Source organism: Anguilla anguilla, chromosome 4 (assembly GCF_013347855.1).
Source record: "Anguilla anguilla isolate fAngAng1 chromosome 4, fAngAng1.pri, whole genome shotgun sequence".
In the NCBI taxonomy this organism is placed as follows: Eukaryota; Metazoa; Chordata; class Actinopteri; order Anguilliformes; family Anguillidae; genus Anguilla; species Anguilla anguilla.
The window spans coordinates 53163918-53183917 of record NC_049204.1 but is presented as its reverse complement, the minus strand read 5'-3'; the positions used below and the strand labels follow the sequence as shown (position 1 = coordinate 53183917).

The following is a 20000-nucleotide window of genomic DNA, read 5'->3' as shown; positions in this document are numbered from 1 at the left end:
TTCCAGTTTCGTGTCTGAAAGCTATGGTTTATTTATATTGGATTTTTAGCGTTATTTCGGGAAGATTGTTTAATGCTGAATTTGTGATTTTTTATTTATTTGTTTTTTTTTTCTTCTATGATTTTCTTTATATTTCTTTCTTTATTTTTTGTATAAATACGGTATGGTTAGGATTTATCTGCACTAATATGACTTGCCATAGTAAAAGATATGAGTGCTCAAGAACAGTGTTTATTTTTTATCATTCATTTCAATCACTAAAATGTTTGTCGTAGAAAGTCATTATATAGCCTACACTTTGATGGAAAATTTTGGGATTTGATTTCATTACACTGGTGTGGACTTTCATTTTTTTAATGAATATTATACGTTCAATAATGCGTTTTCATGTGTGTGGCTGCAATGACATTTCCAGTTTCAAGCTGTTTGTTTATTGCTCCATAAGGTCACACATTCATTGCATTCCTACTTTACTAACTTAAAGTATTTGTTGATGCCGGTTTTGGATGCAGTATGGTACTCTTTACACTTGAGGTCGATTTGTAGAGCCGGGGTGGGTAGGACTGTGACCTTTTAGACCCCAGAGGGCGCCAGGCGTTTTGGCCATGTACCCTTTTCTTTAAATAACAGAAGACCATCTGATACATAGAATGCGATGTATTCAGAATGTTCGAATACGGTGAAAAAATAAAACATTACCGGATGTAGGCTATTTACAGTTTGCTCGACTAAAGATAGATTACTTTGTTGCCCACGATGGAAATTTTAATGAAATTGTCGTAAAAAATAGTCGTAATTTGAACCAGAAAGGGTTAAAAAATACATCGGTTAATATACAACGAGTAGAAACAAGAAAACTGGATCTATATTGTTATTAATATCATTCGTTTGCCAGATTACTCCCCTGTAATACATAAACATTTTACATTATGTTTTATATTTCAGAAAAGCATCGTTTCAGAAGCAGGCTCCATTCACACAAACAAACATGCATACACATAATTAGGCCACAACTAATTAATTGAGGATGCGGAAATGGGGAAGTGGAGCGAAATGTTACTGAAGTTAACACAGTCTTTGTCAAGCAGACACGGGAGTCAGTAGCCTAGGAATGAAGAGAGTAGAAGGGAGGGTTAGGGGATTTGGAAGTGACTGAAGCTCAGATAAGAGGGCATCACTCATATTATTCTTACTCATTTTCCTCTTTTAAAAAAACATTTCAAAGAAAACAAGAGAGAAACAAACATGAATGAATCACAGTATATGAATAGCCAGGTACCGTTTTGAAAATATCCTCTGAAAAGTTGCGAGTTGTTAAAATCAATTGTTAAACAGTCCTCTTCGTGGCTCTTATGAAATATAGCCTGTTCCTTAAACGCAAACATTTGCATAGAACACCGTCAAAATCTTTAGCTTCCATTATAAAGCAGAAGGAATAAAATATTAGCCTATATTTCCGTTTATTTCCTTAAATCCCCTCTTGACAGTACCGTTCGTATCCATACTCCCAGCCCACTGCTTCGTCACTTGGTGCTCGCAGTTTCGTTTCCCCGGAGGGCTAGCAACCACAGATCAGGGTGGAAATACATCGCTTCTGTTGACCACCTTTCGCCGAGCCGAAGACCAAATGAGACTTAGACATAACAATCCAAGGACAGGCTAAGGGGATCCAGTGTTGTTGCGGCAACAGTCTTGCTAGCATCCTTATCATTAGATCCGGAAACCCAGTTCACTCAATTCACCTCCTTCGATTTTTTCATAAAGGAGAGGCGATCTCTTGATTTTCTCCACGATTAACATCTTGTAGGGTCTCTATTCGATAGCGTCTATTAGGAGACAAAGAGAGAAATAAAGGATCAGCGTGAAAAGAAATGTATGCCTTGAAACTGAAACTTAAAAAAAAAAGAAAAAAACTTTTTACATGCACTGCACATGCTATGCTGAATGTATGAAAAGGCAAGGAGTCGGGCATCCTCTTCAAGAAAAAAATATATAAAAAAGAAAAACTATGGCTACGCTAATTCTTGCATTAGGGTTCAAAGGCAACAAAGTCCAACTTTATTAGGCCATATTTTGTTTCATAAAGATGCTTCTCCTTGTGTTTATGTATAGCCTTGTTGACAGCATTTAGATGTTCCAGTACATAAGTATAGATTTTGGTACATGTTTACATAAAGGTCTTCGATCGCAGATTCCATATGTATTCGCGATTGAGTTGGTATTTGATAGTAGGCTATGCACAAATATATATATATATATATATATATATATATAGACAAAGACACTTTCATATTTTAAAAATTTAAATATTTTTGTCACACACACACATATAAATATTAATTTATAAATAAATATATTTTCCAACATAACTAACATAGCAGGTAACTCTTATTCATAAACAGGCGCACGTCGTTTGCCCTTATATACTGTATCCCATGCCAGCGAACTAAAAATAATAGCAGTATTTTTTAAAGTTATTTTTTCCTAGGCTTTCTGAAGTATTAAGGATTTGGATATACGGATTATTCGTCAACTTTCATTTTAATGCAGCCTATTTAGTTGTGTCAACAACCCAAAAACACAGACATACAAAGTACACACACACACACACACACTCGCACATATTTACATATACAACATACATACATACATACATACATACACATAGCATAACCCTTATACCTTAGTGCCCAGGCAACATTGCAAATCTCTAGTGAACACAGTTTCATATTTTCAGTATTATGGCCAATGTATCAATGATGTGATAATACGATATCTGTTTAGGTGAACTTGGGTTTTAAGCACAATAAATGTATATTTTTACCCTCACACTGTGTGATTAAAGCAACTCTTTCCTTAATTTGACCTGACTGCACTTATATAGGCCTATGTTGTATAAATCACATTAGTGTGTTCTGCAAAAATAAAGTATGGTTCGTCTCCATAGTCCTACCGGTATATAGTTCATTTTAAAAACGTACGCAGTAGCTTCATTTTCTTTATAACACAGACTATGCAAGCGTCTTTTCCTCTTGAAAAAAGATCGATTTTGTATAATTCTTGAATACTCCGATCTTTCGTTGTTGGGTCTCACATTAATCTATTCAGTGTACCTTAAAGATTTCCCCCATTAGATCATTTTTGTATATCTGGCCCTTGTAGCCCTCCAGCTCTCTAAGTTGAAACAGGGCGTCATTTGCAATGTGGAGACTGTTGATCACCTCACTAATTACACCTCGCTCTCTCTCTCTCTCGCTCCACTCGCTCTCTCGCTCTCTTTCTCTCTCTCTCATTCCCAGAGTGCATATCGGGAATAGACACACAAAGACATGCGCACTCAACTTAATCAGCCATTTTTTTAAACAGGGCTAAAACGATAATAATTAGCAGAATAAAGACATATCGGATTTTCATTTCCTTTCCTCCTTTTCCCAACCCCTCCACAACCTAAACTGCAAGGCAGCGGTCGACACATGCTTTACCAGCCGGACCCAAAGGATCGCTTCATCTTCTTACTATTCCTATTTTTTATTCTTTTCCTATAAAGTTGAAGGATTATTATTTTTCCTTTTTTTGTTATTAACTTTTGTGATCATTGGATGTGACTTGTTTTGATATTTAAAAAAATAGCAGGAGAAGAAGCGGAGGGGACTGCTAGGGGGAAGAAAGTAAGTTTTTTTTTTCTTTAACTTTTATCGAGTAGTTCGTGTTAAATTTAGGTCGAGTATTGATTATCTTTCTAGGCTGATCCAGCACAATCTTTGATATTCCGCTCTCCAGATAACAGCTGTTCGATGCGATTTCTTTTTAGGTAGCAGTCTACCTTAAAACGTGTATCGGTTTGTTTATGCAAGCCATTTCGTCTCGTTTTAAGAGCTGTTAACTGTCCAGAGGTAGCTTATACGATATGAGTGACAGAATCACTCAGAAAAACCCTTTCAGCAACTAGCTAGCTACGTTTGTCCGACCTTTTATGATACTTAACATTATTACACCATTTATAATAAAATTGGCACTTTCAGAAAGGAAAAAACAAATATCTACATGTAGTATCCTACTTATCTCCAGCTATAGCAAGTCGAGGTCCGATTTCACACTCATGACGGTTTTGCATTATTTTCAGATAGTTCGAGACTTGGCTTTATAGAATACAGATTCTATTAGTAGCGATCGGAGCGGTGGATTTGATCTCACGCTGTACTTCGAAGTAGAGATACATAGGCTACAACTATTTTGCATTTCAGGCAATATTTCTTCTGGCTAACAACTCTACTTTAGGATACAGTATAACGTTTAACCGAGCAGTCTACACTTGTATTAGCCTATGCGACGGGAAGAAAGAGAGATTCATAGTAGCTATACTACCCTGTTTTAGAATGAGACAGTTTTGGTTGATTCGGGAAATAAATGGCTTTTTATGTGGCATGAACCGAAATTTAATGTCCGTTTATGAAACTATTTATTGTATTTGAGCATTTTGTTACCTGCGATGAGCAAAGGAGTATCCCTTTACGACGGCTTGGATGACCGTGTAGCCGAAAACGGAGACCGATTGGTCGGATACAACTAACATCAAGCGGGTCCTGTAGATACAGAAAAAACAAACCACCTCCCGGAGATTCTTTAGTGTTTATCGAAAGAAAGAACATGGATCTTTTAAAAAGACCACGACATGGACAAACTTTCATCAGTACCAAAATCCATTTTTGACAGCTGTCCTCTTCCCGCAATCTTCACTTTTTCCTTTTTACTCCCTTCCGTGAAGTCACATCTTTGCCCCAACGTGAATTGTCCTTGTAATTTTTTAGTGTTGTGTAATCCTGGCTCCTCATCGTACGAAGTGTTATTATTTTGTCTCACTTACCAAAAATAACGAGGGGATGCAGTGGGAGTCCTGCCTTTTTGGTAGTTGGTTAGTTTGAGGCAGAGACTGGCTCCGATTGGGACGCGACAGTGACAGGGGCATCGATCGCTTGCATTGAGAGCGAAGAAAAAACAAGGCAGTAGACAAGCACAGCGTAAACCTGGGTATGTAACAGCCTGTATCAGCGCTCTCTGATTTCCAGTACCTAGTATTCTAACAAAATATCAATATTTCCGTGGAGTTACTTTTTCTGGCTTTACGGATTTTATAAAGGGGATCTAATTTTCTAACATGATAGGCAAATCCCAACAACCGGATTTAAATTAAATATTTTCGAAATAAACACATACACATTTGTTCTATCTTTGGTGGAATGCACGATTTTCCCTGAATTTCTTATTAGATTGTTATGGTGTTTTGGTAGTAGTAACATATTAAATCATACGGTATAGTGCAGTTAGTTATAAAATAATTTTCAAATTTTATTATTATTATTATTATTATTATTATTATTATTGTTAATATCAGTAGTAGTAGTATTTTGTGGAATTGAGTTTTAGTAAAATGCTCACTTTATTTATTAAGGGAAATTGTTTTTCTTTTTTATTCTTATGGTAGACTGTTATAATAGCGATTTTGTATGACTCAACTTCTTTTTGATACCTATTTGTAATTTCTTAGTCTATATTTACCAGCTTTATCTCGACGTTTATTTATTCAGCCATAGGAATACAGGGATAGCTGTCTAGTCTGCTGTACCTTATAGGAACTGTCTGTTCGATACATTTCATACTTTTAGTTATACACAGCAATAAAAAAAGCTTTTTATACAGAGTCGGTTTTCATTGTGCAAAACTGCTGGCAAGCTAAGGTATTTTATGCTGAAATTTATCTTAAAAGGGTGGAAATTTTAATTTTCTTTTTTTCCTGCTTGTACTCTAAATAATGCATTTGTAACATGACCCGGTGTGTAGTGTATTTAAAACCATTATCTACAAAGGATGTATTATTTATCTGTCTTTGTGTATGTCTTTTAAGATAATACATTTCTGATTGCAAAGCTAGGCAGTGAGAAATCTCATAAAGCAGAGGAGGGAAGCCCTTAATAACTCTTCAGATTCAGACATGTTCTGCAGTAAGATTGGCTCAGGCTTCTCCAAGGGTCGACAATGTGTCATTTCCATGAAGCCAAATTGCCCTCTGCCTATATGATATTAATGTGCAAATCAATATTTCAGGGATTAAATTTCCCTTCTTCATTTTTTATGGTTTCTACCTCAATAAGTCTCAAGTCTAATAGAAGAGGCTGGATGATTTAAAATCCTTCACTGCAGAAAAGCTTGCAACAAGCCTTTTGCAGCATTTTAATGCTCTACACAGAAAATCCAAAGGCACTGGCAAGCAGATGCCAGTCAGTGCTGTGTGACATTACCAAACCTAATTTGAGTAAAAGGTTGTGAGAGAAATATGTATCCGGTTGAATACTTAAAACATTGTGGTAATAATATTGACTCGTTTTAAGCAGAAGCTTATCCCCCACTTCCACCCCCCCCCCCCCCCCCCCCCGTCACACACACACACACACACACACACACAAACCTGTCACCTACACATTTTTGCTCCATTTGAAACCAAAATAATTTGAATTGATGTATGTAAAACATAAGCACTCTTTCATCTGTTCACTGTTCTCACTCGTTTTATCATTTGTTTGTTGCAAAGTATATTTATTCTACTTTCAAAATGATGTAAAGACTGAGGGATATCCACGCGAATGCTCGAGTGTCTGATTGTACGGGGATGGTTAGGAATGTATTTAAATTTTACATTCCCTTGTACCTTGTGGATTTTTACACTGAAAGATAGCTGAAACAAAACACTTACCAGTAAAGATGTAAACAACAATGGATGAACCATTTAGTTTCTTTATTGAGGATTTATAATCATGGAAGGCTTCACTGTGGTGCAAAAATTGTGTTTAGCCGCTATGTTTTCTGAGATTCCTGCCTTATTGTACGATATGGGGGGACGGTCTATTGTCTATCATTTGGTGTTTGTTTTATATCCCTCCTGAACCATCTGGACTAAGTTCCACACAGCTGCATAAATTTCATGTGATACAACATTTTTTCCATTCTGTGTGAAATGTTCCATCCTAACCCTTTGAACATGCTCATTTAATTTAGCTTGCTAAAAGAAATGTGCATAGTGAAGCACAATGGGGCCTTTAATTTCATCGCATTACTTTGCGTTTCTTAAAATGAATATACGTTGAAATTTCAAATGGTGACTTGTTTGGCTGTAAGGTGTGACATTTTTGTCATTATTGTTTTATTTTGATATTTTTCAAAGTAACTCTCCACCAGTGTTTCAAAGCATTTATTCTTACTTGTGACAGCATACGCATAACTCAGTGTAATGAATTTGAATCCCATTAGAATTAATTCTGAAGTGATCATTATGTCGCTTCTGGAAAAATATGTAATTATATTTAATTAACTCTGTCAAAGTAATTAGCATTGCTTAATTGTCTTTTGCAAATATTAATTAGATGCTCATTTGTAGAGGGGTTGCTGTTGCTGAGATTCGAGGTATCCATTTGTGGTGTACCTGCATTTCTCTTGGATTGTCATTGTAATCATTGGAAAATTCTAACTTCGTTATTCGAGAGCTGCTCAGCCTTTGTTGATGGGCCAATTGAATTTTGTCTGGGTTGCGGGGCTGGAAAACATGCCCAGGTCCAAGGACTGTGGCTGTGGGTGGAAAGCTGAGGAGTCAGGAGCAGGCTTAATGTATTAAGCGGGGGCCTTTTTGTGTCAGCCCTGAGGCTGTACTGTAACACGCAGAGCCTCTTCTGCTCAGAAGCTGTCTGAAGGGTTAAAGACTTGGATGGGGTTCAAACTCCAAAGCGCCCAGGGAAAGCACATGCGAATATGTACAAGTTTCATGTAATTAGTACTTAATTATATTAACATATGCAAATTGTCAACTTAGAGGCTTGTTCAGCTGGCGGAGATCAGCTGAGTACAAACGGCATATTGTTCGCTATCAAATAATGGATTTGAAGTTGTATTGTGGAAACGCATAACTAGCTATCTAATTTAAGTCGTACCATAGCAGAATTTCATTAGTCTCCATGGAGACTTGGTTAATTGTGCTGACTAATGTCCCCGGCTGTAGTGTGCCCCCCAAAAAAGAAAGCCTTGGTTGCTTAATCCACCTTACAATGACACTTGTTTGTACACGTTTCCCTTGTGTGGGAATTTGCATATGCAAATGTATTGTCTTTCTGTCTCATTTGTCATGGCTCCACATTATACATGCAGAGGACAATGTATCTTGGCTGCTGCTGGTTCTTCCGAGACAGGGCAGTATCATTCAGTCCAGCAACATTCTTTCATAATTTGTTTCTGATTAATAGACCAGACTGAGACTCATTCTATTCAGGCCCTGGCAAAGGGAAGGTCAGCTTTGTCACTGAAAAGAGTTTCCACAGCAACTAAAACTGTCTTTCCCCCACCCTCCCTTTGGCTAATTAAATCACATCTTTAAAGCAAATCCATTATAACATAGCAAAAAGACACTTTTGCTAATAATCTCTGGTTTCCTATAGATGAAGATGGGAAACCCAAAGAGTATGCTAGTATTCCTGCATTAATCCTGTTTTTTGACAGAAATGTAAACTGATATAATTGCTTTTCTGTGTAAGGAATGGGGGTTTATACAAGTGTGAAAGCATCGGAAAAGGATTAGCATTTTTTTGCATAATGAAAGGCAGTGTTGAATGGGGCATTCAATGGTTGACTGAATGACTGAGATGAAAGGAAGATGAAAATGCTTGCGCTTCTTTCTTTATTCCTGTGCCGGGCTCTCCCTAAAGATGTGTTTGTTGAGGACTTGAGACAACAAGCAGAGACTCATATTTCCAAAGCCTTCCAAGATGCCCTCAGATTTTGTCACGTGAAGTAATATGTATGGTAATGACCCAGCTATGGGCTGATAAACAAAGGTTTTGTACACTTACGTATACTCTTGGAGTATCTGACTAAATATTGAGATCGGAATGTTAATGACAAGTGCTGCTGTTGCCATATGTCTGGGTAGCGTAGTGACCTTGAATATGCAGCTCGTATTCTGAATCGGTTGAAAGTTATTAATTTGTGTATTCAAAATGCAAATGCACACTTGCCTGAATTCTCCTGCTTTGAAAGCTGACTAATGTTACGTGCTTACATCGGTTCTGAGCACGACAGCAGGAAGTGTGACATGGTGCAGTGTCACTGGAATTAAATCTGTCCTGTGGAAAGGATCTCTCCGGCTGAGAATAAACCATCACAAAAGAAATCGTCTTGTGTCGGAGAATGTCTCCCCCTCTTTATTAGATGGAATCTTCTGCTATTGACATTTTATGCACCATAACAAGCTTTTCATATGTTAATTTTGGGTCGTTTGTTGTCATAGAAAAGGAAATGTATCCGTGCTTATAGATCTGTTCAGACAAAGCCATACTATATGTTGGCCCAATATAATATACTCCATAATAACGTGCAGAGCTTAATAGTTCTTGCAGTCAGAAGAGGAAGTGTGTTGAGTTGATTGTAAAGGTGAGAATGTCAGTCTTTTTACTCCCTCTGAATGGAGTATAGTGTGAATAATTATGTATGCCGTTGCATTTTAAAAAGGCTCCGCGGCGCTCTAGGTCATTGTAATTGTTAAGTTGAGTCTCATTCAAACAAGTTCTGACACAGTTTACTAGATGTTGATGTGTGTCTGGTGTGCCAGCTTTATTGTACTCTTTGTACTGGCTTCCACACCCATTAAGATATTTTTGACTTGTATCCATCAGCTTAAATATAGCTAAAATATCTTTGTGCTCTCTGTGTGATAGGAAACTAATAGTTACTCATGTGATTTAATGTAAAACTACATGAAGTGGAGAGCATCAGATTTCAGACATTCGGGTTGCTATGGCAGGGGTGTGCCATCACAGGGAAATAATTATTTGTTCTTATTGAAAAATTGAATTATTGAATGCAGTTATCATTATGAATCAATTATTTATGTTTTTTGCCATTGGTCTTTTCCCAGTTGGGATTGCATTACTTTTTTGTCATCATAATGAGATGTTTTTATTTTTAATTATCTGGTTAAATCTAATTTGCATATAACATAATATATCTGGCTAAAATATAGTTAAGAAATTGTCTTAGAAATTATGTTATCTACAATTTTGTTGTTCATTTATAATCAAAAGCTCATTTCGTAAGCTAGGGGGAAAAAATAGGATAGAACTACTTTGGCCTATGTTTTAGTCCAAACGAATAGGGTTTAATACTTTTTTATCCTGGAGTTGAGGTTAAACTAGATGAGTGAGATGTATTGGTTGTGCAAATGCAGCTGTGTTCATAGAATTCCCCAGTATCTTGCTTCTGCCGCATGTCGAGAGAGTGCAGTGAGTGATTTTGACGAATCAGGGTTGACGATCCAAACGGGGCCTGGTTTTCCTGCTCGTTCGCCCTGGCATGTATTGTACGAACGCAGATGCCGTCTGTAGTTCAAGGTTATCGGGTTTTTGCTGCCAGCATGCAGGTCCTGAGACATCATCTATGGTTCTGTGTTTCTGTTTAGATTCTGTGTCTACATTTCGAGCCCACGAAAGGCAACAATAAAGGGAGGGTAAGCGACTTTGGGGCTGGGAGAGAAACGGCCTGTGGACTTTGCCTTCATAGTTCTGAAGTTCACCGGCAGTGTTTAGCAATGTAACAATTTGAGAACTCTGCCAATTGCTGATTTTATGCTACTTTCATAAAATTGTTGCATATTATTTTAAAAGCCTGTATTTTTAATCTATCCCCTGTATTGTTAATCTCAGAGCTCCCACAAATGAAATAAATTTATGGTTTTTGGATTGGACATTTTGAGTGCCATATTACAAAACAATTACAGTTTTATTTATATGTTCTAGAAACTTTGTGTTCTGGGCTTTGGAAGAGGCACATTGCGGGTGCCATTTTTAAACCAAACAGCAAATGGGAAAGAAATCACCATTTTGAGCGGGCTGCTGTATATCTCAGGAGGGCTATGGGGAAGGAGAGGATAAACTGTGAGATGAGACAGTGCTACTGAAACGAGAGAACCTCCCTGCCACTCATCGCAGTCAGCAAGCGGCCATCAAATGAAGTACCAATAGACACTTGACGTGGCGAAAAAAGCAGCGAGGGCAAACTCTGCTTCAGAAAGGGGAAAGAATGGCAGAGGTTTTCTTCACAAAAAATGAGACGGGGGGTTCAAAAGGGGAGGGGGGGGGCATAATGATGTTCTAAGTGTTGTTGGTCACACAGCCCTTTTTTAAGTGTCTGCTGTCAACAAGCAAATGACGGGCACCACTTCGGCTTTCCTCTGATTTATTCATGACCGATACTCCACACTGTGTGGGGCATCATCCTTCATTTGCACAAGAGGGCACGGTTCCCATTAACATGGCGGGGGAAAGTTTACTGTGCCTGTTGTTGTTGTTTTTGTGTTCTGTCTTCATATGGAGGCAAACGCAAGCCCCCTATTCTTCATCATTTATATACAGATTGGCGATGAATACATTTCCCTCCAACTGGGTGTGAATAACAACCACATTATGGCCCATTATGAGTGGGATGAGAAGATAATTAAATATGTATGACTGTGGTATCTTAAATAAACAGATAATTTAGACCCGGCCTCATGAATATGCAAGAGGCACACTTATTCCTGCGTAACATGAAATGAGGAGATTAGCATGGCCATTCCACCTGTGGGGAGAGAAGATCACTCCAGACGCACAACTGTCCCAGTGTTTATGTTGGGCCAGAGGTTGAGTGCAGCTACAGAAATCCCCCAGAGAAGTATTTAGTTAATACTAGCCTTCTCATATCCTGTCTCAGACGGGTCTGGCATCAAGACTGGAATAATCTTTAATTATTTGCTTTAGAAAAGTTTTTAGACTTTCCAGCAGTAAAAAAAGCAGATGGCACTAGAATAGACACTTTTCTTTCTAAAAAAAATACAGAAATAGTAGCCATTATAATTGGTCTTCTAAATATTGCATGTATTATTTATTTGTCAGATTTTCTTATGACGTGCAAGCAGTAAAGAGCTAAACTATACAACAAAATATTTTTTTGTAGTCACCCCACTTTTATACAAATCTAAGCAAAGAAAACAATGTTTTTGAAATGCACAGCTTTTGAAGACTGCCCTTTAAGAAATGGAAACTAGATGCCATTCCAGTTGTGAAACGGAGGGCCCACAAAATATCTGTTTAGGCTTAAGGAGATAAATCAAGGTGCTGGGGCATGTTGGGGGTTTTTAACTCTCAGCAGGCAGTGAACCACCCCACCCCCCCATCTCCACCTACCTCCTATAGGGATCCAAACGTAGATGGGTTTGCATAGTGGTAATAATTCAAAAAGTTCAAAGAGGGAAAAAGGGATCTTTTTAAACTGTGTTAAAAAACCATTAGGGAAAATTGAAGCCCATTGCTGTATTTCATTTAAATCAAATCAGAGGCTTTTGAAAAGATCCAGCAATATGTATAAATGGCAAGTCACAGAGTTGTTAATTCAACATTAAAGAAAGAGAACAGCAGTGATGTCCTGTGAGGAGATTTGTTGCTATTAGTACCAAGTTATGTCAGTGCACTGTAGCTAGCTAACCATCAAGTGCTTTAAAAAGCCCAAGCTAAGATTTTGCCAAACTAATCTCTTAAATGTTGCCATGTGCATTTGTGTACTTTGTGTACTTTGCGTATTACACTGTTTAAAATATATTTTACATGCGTGGGTATGAACGCATGGCATTTGATAGTCGGGCTAATTGATCTCTCCCTTGTGTTTTCACATTCAATGCATAAATGCAAGCAGCATGCGTTCCTTTTACGGTGTTTGTAAGCAGGTTTAATTAACTCTGTGTTATGCTGATTCAGGGCTCATTTAATGTTCTAGGCCGTCACTGACCTCACAATGCACCCAATGTCTTGTTGAGGTCTAAAGAAGGACAAGAACACTCAGTGGCCTTCTGTGCTGTGCACTTCACTTATAAATGGGTAGCAGTGGAGAGCAACTCATCATGCAGGATTCAAATGGAATCTGTGACAATTCATACTAGAACCAATCCCTTTTCATCATAGCACATGTGGTCGTGAAACAGTGGGTATTTCATCCCAAAAGTAATAAAAAAGAAAAAAAAAGGATAATTTAAGTAAACACTGATCTGTAACATTTGAACATATTTCATGAAATTATGATCATGCCAAAATGCAGATGCTCCGCTTTTGAAAAAGAAGTGTCATAAATGCTATATTCCAATTCCAGAGTTACTGGTAATTTGATTCTTAGTTTGCATGACATCAAGTTTATTTTAAAAAAGGAATATGGTGTCCTGAATCTGAAGTTGAACTGATTGTCGCTGACAGTTGTTTGTTTGTAGTGAAATCCAATTAAAATGTTGACTTTTTCAACTTGGCCCTTTTAAGTACCTCGTGTTTTTCAAGAAGTGGTAACCTTATGGTGACTTGGAAAACAAATGGGGTATTTCTTTTTTTTTCAGTCTAAACTCACAAGTGGAGTCTAAACTCACAACATCTGTTAGAATTCTGTTTGTTTAAAAAGCAAATGCGTTTGGTCCAAAGTTCATTTTGGGAGCTCCATAATTAAATATAGTCTCAAACTTTAAGTTAATTAGTAATTTTGCAAGTTCCAAAATTTGGGTTATCACTCGTATGGTCTCAGTGTTAAAGAGCATTGCGGAAGAACAGGATTCATCTTTTGCGTAAGGTAAACTTGCCGAAATATATCATTTTAACAATGTTTTCCAGCACATATTATTGTAAATATTTTGTGAGACATCCTCAATAGCTCCTGGGTTAGCACATTGCTAATAGCTTTGGAATGTCTGCTGCAATACCTAGCCTGTGATTATGTTCATAAAGATAATTACAGGAGAGACAACCTTGAAACTGAGGCTTCAGAGCTTGGCTTGAACTTTACACTTTTATTGTTAATCTGGGAAGATGAGGAAGATGACAGTGGGAAAGGTCATTGTCACTGGTCAGAAATGGTTCCTCAGTTGTCTGTCTCCAAAATCCAAACCCTAAGGTAACTCTTAACTCTTTACCGAAAAAGGAATGCTTCTTATTTGAATTAATCCAATGTGTTTCCTGAATGTATATCAGCCAAAAGAAAAGAAAGACCAGAAAGAAGCTACCCTAACTGTGAATCTCAGGGAAGCTCTCTCTGGTAACAAGGATGAGACCAGGATCTTCACATGTCCCCTGCTGTCTCATAATAGATCAGGTTTTGATGTGCATCCTATTTGCACTGAGCACATAAAACCTGGGGTTGAGAAACACTGTGAACATCTCAATGTCCAACAACAAGGTGTTGTCGGAGACCAGTCGTTGCAAATGTATCGACTGTGTGCTGCGATATTCCCTGCACTCTGAAGCTTTGAGATACACCTGAAGACGAAGGCCTGGCTCGTCTCTCTGCGTGGGCTACTGTTTGTCTGACCCTATTTTGTATGTTTTCCTTTTCTAGTTCATTCTTTTATATAAATACCGGTGGTGTGGAAGGTGCATTATGGAGCTTGCAACTAAATTGGAGTTGAGATTTCTTGTTGGTAAAAGGTCCCACTGTATTTTTGCATGCACATACATCATGATATTTCCTTTATGTTGGTAAGGAAGGCAGAGGGCCTACCGAGCCACAAGGGGCATAGTTTGATATTGAAAGAGAGAACAGTCTAACAAACAGAAGTGTGATTTAGTCATTTGAGCTTGATAAAATGTTTTTTTTTTTTTTTTTGTAAAGACATGTAGGCTTGGGAATTTAGGTTCAGTAGGATTATAAACTTTGGTTTGTAAATCTTTTATTTATTTATTTGTTTATTTAGAGTTTGGGCGGAGCTGGGCGCTTTTGCTTTCAAACGGTTGCGATTAAAACCGTGATTTATGTAACTCGTAAGCGCTTTCATATTGTATGCATTGTACCTCACAAGGGCATGATTGACCAGTAGCTTAATATTTATTTAGCGCAGGGAAATCAAAGGGATTATGCAGTCATCATTTTAACTCTAATCCTGCTTTGCATGGGCTAGACAAAGAGAGGGTGATTACCGAACATGAGGCTGACAAAGCCACAATTAGATTCTCTTATTTCTCATACGCCATGGAAAAAATCACATTCAACAGGAAAAGTGGAGTCCTTTTTTCCTCTGAAGGCAGCATAAATAAAACTTACGCACAGTTGACGTATCATTGGACGGTGGAAAGATCGCGATGCACACAAGTTTTAGCTGAATGAATCGGAGAGTAACGCTGCTTTTTGTTCAAGTTTGAAGTATGAAATGTGGAATCTTTTCATTTGGCACTTCCTCTCTTTCTCCTTGTGTGTGTGTGTGTGTGTGTGTGAGCCTGCCTGTTTTTGCAAGTGTGTGCTTGTGTGCCCTCGCGTGTGTCTGTGGGCGTGCTATTTCATTTCTGAGCTTGAAAATAACAAATCAGCTTTGCTAATTAGGCTTAAATACTCAGCGGGGGCATCATGCACAGTTGAAAAGCAGAATAATGCACTGATTTGCATCGGGGAGATGGATCTTAACAAAATATACAAATCTCAGCTATGCAAAGACTGCTGATCTGTCTCAGGTGGGAAGAGGGCAGATACAAGGGTTTCATTAAAACTTCCTTCCTCTCCCTCGCGCTCCTCTCTCCGCAAGCATAATTAAAGTGAAATATGCAAAGCTTAACAAGTTTAATCCGAGAGGCGCCCCATTAGGACCGGGGTGTGCTGTCCGTGCAGAGGAAAGGCACAAAGACACTGGCCCTCGCGTGGTCACGGGAACCGGAACGTAACATCTGGTTTCATATCTCGTTGAACGTAATTGAGCGGGATGAAGCGAGCGCCAGCAAACACGCGAGCAGCTCCAAACGGAATGCCCTGTTTTCTCCTTTTCCACAGATGCCCCTCCTTTGCTTTTTTTTTCTTTCTGTCATTATAAATGTTAACGATTTTTGTCCCCCCCCCCCCCCCCTTCGAATTTCCCTACGTCTCCTGAAGGACACAGCGTCATTGTTTGTTGCCGGGGCTTTCTTTCGAACTTAATTACCTCCTCCCCTTTGTGGTGACTTGGGCCGAAAGTTTTCACCATGTCATGAGAGGTCGTCACACATTCTTTCTTGGTGCTCTTCATTAATCCTCCTCGCTGAGGCATTTTTCCTCGTGCTGCGAAGGTAGAAGGGTGTAACAGAAGAGCTCAGAGACATCAGCAGGAAGCTTTAAGCTGGTTAATGCAGTATAATTGTCTGGACATAGACTGCCCTTTGTTTGTGCGGTTCACTTTGAATCAGCTGTAATTAACTCCAGAGTGTTTCCAGATTGCCAGAAAAGAAAAAAAATTACAGCTTTTCTGTTTTAAATTGAAAAAGACATTAGCTATGTAGATTGCATTTTTTCTTTGATACTGGTCTCTGTTCAAATCTTTAACAGGGTACGTAATGTTTTGAAAGATCAAGGTTCCTTCATTGTTAGCGCTTATTTGTGAAAGGAAGGTGAAAGGACCTGCTTCAGTTAGCTTCTCAATATGTGTGGCCATTCAGAGATCAAGTTATTTTTTTAATCTGTACATCTTTACACCGTAATAGATTTTTTTTATTAGGATTTCCTTTCCCTTCAGAAACTCTGCGCTTATAGAATCAGTAATAAATGAGCTGCATTTGGAAATGCTAAGGTTGTGCTTTTTATGTTCTGAAGTGACTCTGCAGCCTTCTGAACAACGTCACTCTATGTTTTCATCTGTTACTTTAAGAATACTTTTCACCGGTACTTTCAAGTGTACCTCTTCTGCTACATTCTGAACTGAATTGTTGATTTGTGTAGTTTTGTAACTAGAACAGAAGTGGTCACTACTATTCAAGCACTATGCTATTTTATTTATTTCTTTGAAAGAGGAGTACAGCAACTTTTTGTGGTGCTGTTTCATTTTATGTACTAAAAGGCATTTGTGGAAAAGTAATTTGTACGACAGGATTCTTGAATTGGAGTCACCACGCCCGACTGTAATGATACGGTGTCTCTTTGAAATGACGGCCTTGAAATGTGTTTGTGGCACAGGGGAGATCTTCTGCATCTTCTATTACACCTCTGGGCACAAAAGCAGACTGGCAAGAGCCCTATGAAGTCCAGCAAAACCCTTTTTTCTTTTTGTCTTTTTCTCTCTTGCAATCTCCTTTCTTTTGGACTTCAACAATGAAGAATTAAGCCTCGGTATGGCTTTAAAGGTCCACGAAGCTCTTGATGTCTCGATAATACCACTTTGATGGATTTTTCATCGGTTCTTTCTACATCGTAACAAATAAACAAGTATAATTACACTTGTGAAGGTCTATTCACTGCATTGTCAGGATTAGATATATGTGCAGTTTTCACATAGTGGCTCTCCTTTGTCTTTGCCTAACTCGCTATGACATTTTGATAGAGGATTTGGTGGCGGGGAAGAGGCCACAGCAGAGGTGGTGACGACCTTTCAGAAACCTGATATAATGCGGGGATATTTTGTTTATTTTTCTTATTTGACTTTTACAAGTTGTAACTGCACTTGAGAGAGCCAAGTGTGCTAACTTTCAACCTGTTTCTTTAAAAAGAAAATAGAGGGAGAGAGAGGGTGCAAGGGGGAACAAAAAAAGGAAGAAATCCCTGGCTTTCCATGCCTGCTGTCCTCCTCTGTGAGCTGGTGAAAGGCAGATGGAATGGAGGGGGGCTGGGTGGGGGGGGCGAGAAAAACAATAGAGGAAGGAGTCTTTTAGCCTTCTTTCCCAAGAATTTAACACTCTGGCAAACCTAGCATTCCATTGCCATTATTCCCCTCTCTTGATCAGATCACATTCTTTTTAATCACTTCACAGGCTATGTCTCCATGGACCGTAGAAGAGGGCTGGGACAATCTTAATTAAAAAAAAGAGGTAGAAACAGTGTTTGCTATTTCTTTGTTCTAATGGGAATGGGACCAGTTTCACTGCCGGGAGACCGGTCCTCATTGTTTAGAAAAAAACCCTTTTTATTTTAGCTAAAACATCTTTGTGCAGGGAAGGGTTTTGTTATTTTGCTTTGCGGATTGAAAAGGGCGTAGCAACTTGAGAGTTTGGGGGGGGGGGGGGGGTGTCACAGTTTCAGTTACCACGTGCAGTAAGGAATAGTTTGGTTTTAGAATATCATATGCAATCACTATTCAAAAAGGTGCGGAAAAAAACACGAAGCATTTGTAAAGAGAAAGGTATGTAATGTGTTCCACTTCCTGCTTATGAAGCAAATATGGAAACTTGTGACTTTAGATTGTAAAACCGTTGTATTATTACTATTTTGGCAGCTGGTTTGAGGGAATGTTTGACTGTGATTCAGTGCACCGTTCTGTTATGATGATAAACAGTGATTGTTGGGGGTTGGCCAGACATCTTGAGAGGCTAGGTACACCTAGATACCACTGACAGCCAGCATTTGCCTTACTGCTACACGTTGGGGCTTTTATCTGGATGAAATGGATGGGTGCACTTCACTCGCTAACTTTGGAGCTGATTGTGAATGATCGCTCTACAAAGGAGGAATATCAATACGAAGGCTGGAGGTGGCGTTGCCGTCGATGAGCCGCACGCTCATATCAAAACAAGTATAGCTCTCAGCTGTTTAGCGCTTTGTTCCACACTTTATAATTCATCAACATGTAATGATTCATATGCCTGGCCAGGAAAGCGGAGAGACGGACATATCCCATAGAGGCGTCCTAGCACTTCAAGTGTCAAGATATACATTATTCATTTTAACAGTCTGTTTTATGTCCAGGACTGCACACAGGGATCTTACATGCTAAAAAAGTAGCCTCCCTCATATTGATATTCAGTTAGTTGTAAGCGGGACTGTACCGTGGATGACAGATTGCTTCCATTCTCTGTTTGTGTGCGTTGCAAACAATTTTGTATTGTTTTTTGTAACTAGTAAATTCAAATGAAAAAGAAAGCTCTGGAAACTGTATGTTAACATAATAATAACAAAAAAAATATTTGTATATGTTTGTGTGATGAGGGGGGTGGGCTGAACCTTTTTGAGTAAGTTTTGTAATTTCGTACATTTAGAAGAAGGTTATTTTGCGATGCAATCGGCTGCACGATGTTTGAATGCTGTCTGTAGCACACACGGACGCACGCAGACACGCACGCAAACACACACACACACACACACACACATGCACATGCACACACACATCCCACATCCCACAGGCCCTTGAGGCACTGCTGCTGGCTTTGTGATGTGCCTTCTGATCTTACAGGGGAGATGGTGGAATTATCATAGGATAACATTATAGTCTTGCAAGAGCATCACTGGTAAAAAGTGTGTTTTTCAGACATACATTTTGCAGACATAAATGCTGCTACACATTTTCTCACCATTTCAAGACAGTGTAAATCAGTGCTAACATTGCACACTTATTACAGACCTATGTTAGTTTTTTATATTGGTGGACAGTACAGGAAAACACTATGTCTTCCTCCTAAACACTGCATGACAAACATACGTCATACTAATAGTCAAAATTTAACACCTTGCTTTGTGACATGTAATTTTAAAGTGATTATATAATTTATTTGATGTCATATATTATAAAAATAGTTTTCATTCATTTTTGCAGTCTCAGTTGATCTTTGTATGTTTGTTGAACGATGTTCACTGCTCTCTCTGACTCACCTGCAGAGATGTTTCAGTCTGGGAAAAAAAAGGACGATTTTTAAGCATCCATTCCTGATGCTTAATATCCATTGGAGCTTCCCGTTGTCTTGTTTGACCAGGGGTTGTTTTTTTAATTAATCCTCAAAATTGCTTTGTAGTGAGGCAAATTCAAGCTCAAGAATTCCCCCACGCTGCAAGGTTTAGCAATGGACGGGGGATGGCTGTTGTTGTTATTGTTTCTTTTAACAATGGAATCACTTTCATGTTCATGATTCTTTGATGAACATATAGCGCTGGTGAAACCACATTATTGGTACCTCAGGCAGATGTCTTTTTCTATCTGCATTCCCTTAAAAATTAAAATATGGGTGCAGTAGCAGAAGGCCCCCCTT

The 20000-nt window shown here is 38.5% G+C and overlaps 1 protein-coding gene and 1 long non-coding RNA gene across 5 annotated transcripts in view; one reads left to right on the top strand and one right to left on the bottom strand.

Moving 5' to 3' along the window:
• The window catches only part of LOC118225697, a 7718-nt gene extending 3096 nt beyond the window's left edge, over nt 1-4622 (bottom strand). The window contains exons 1-2 of the long non-coding RNA XR_004764879.1: nt 4485-4622; nt 1-1826 (exon numbers count right to left, since the gene is read on the bottom strand). The exon at nt 1-1826 is cut by the window's left edge and continues 3096 nt beyond it. This is a non-coding gene — a long non-coding RNA (uncharacterized LOC118225697). The remainder of the gene's footprint in view (nt 1827-4484) is intronic.
• Nucleotides 1-20000, top strand: part of zfhx4 (zinc finger homeobox 4) — an 83865-nt gene that overhangs the window by 356 nt on the left and 63509 nt on the right. The window contains exon 1 of one of the 4 annotated variants that reach the window (XM_035414531.1): nt 3285-3668. The exons of 1 other annotated variant lie outside the window; for it this stretch is intronic. The gene's annotated coding sequence lies outside the window, so the exon portion shown is untranslated. Of the gene's footprint in view, nt 1-3284; nt 3669-4929; nt 5029-13569; nt 13672-20000 lie in introns of those variants that run through there. 2 more of the 4 variants (XM_035414533.1, XM_035414534.1) reach the window with 2 other exon arrangements.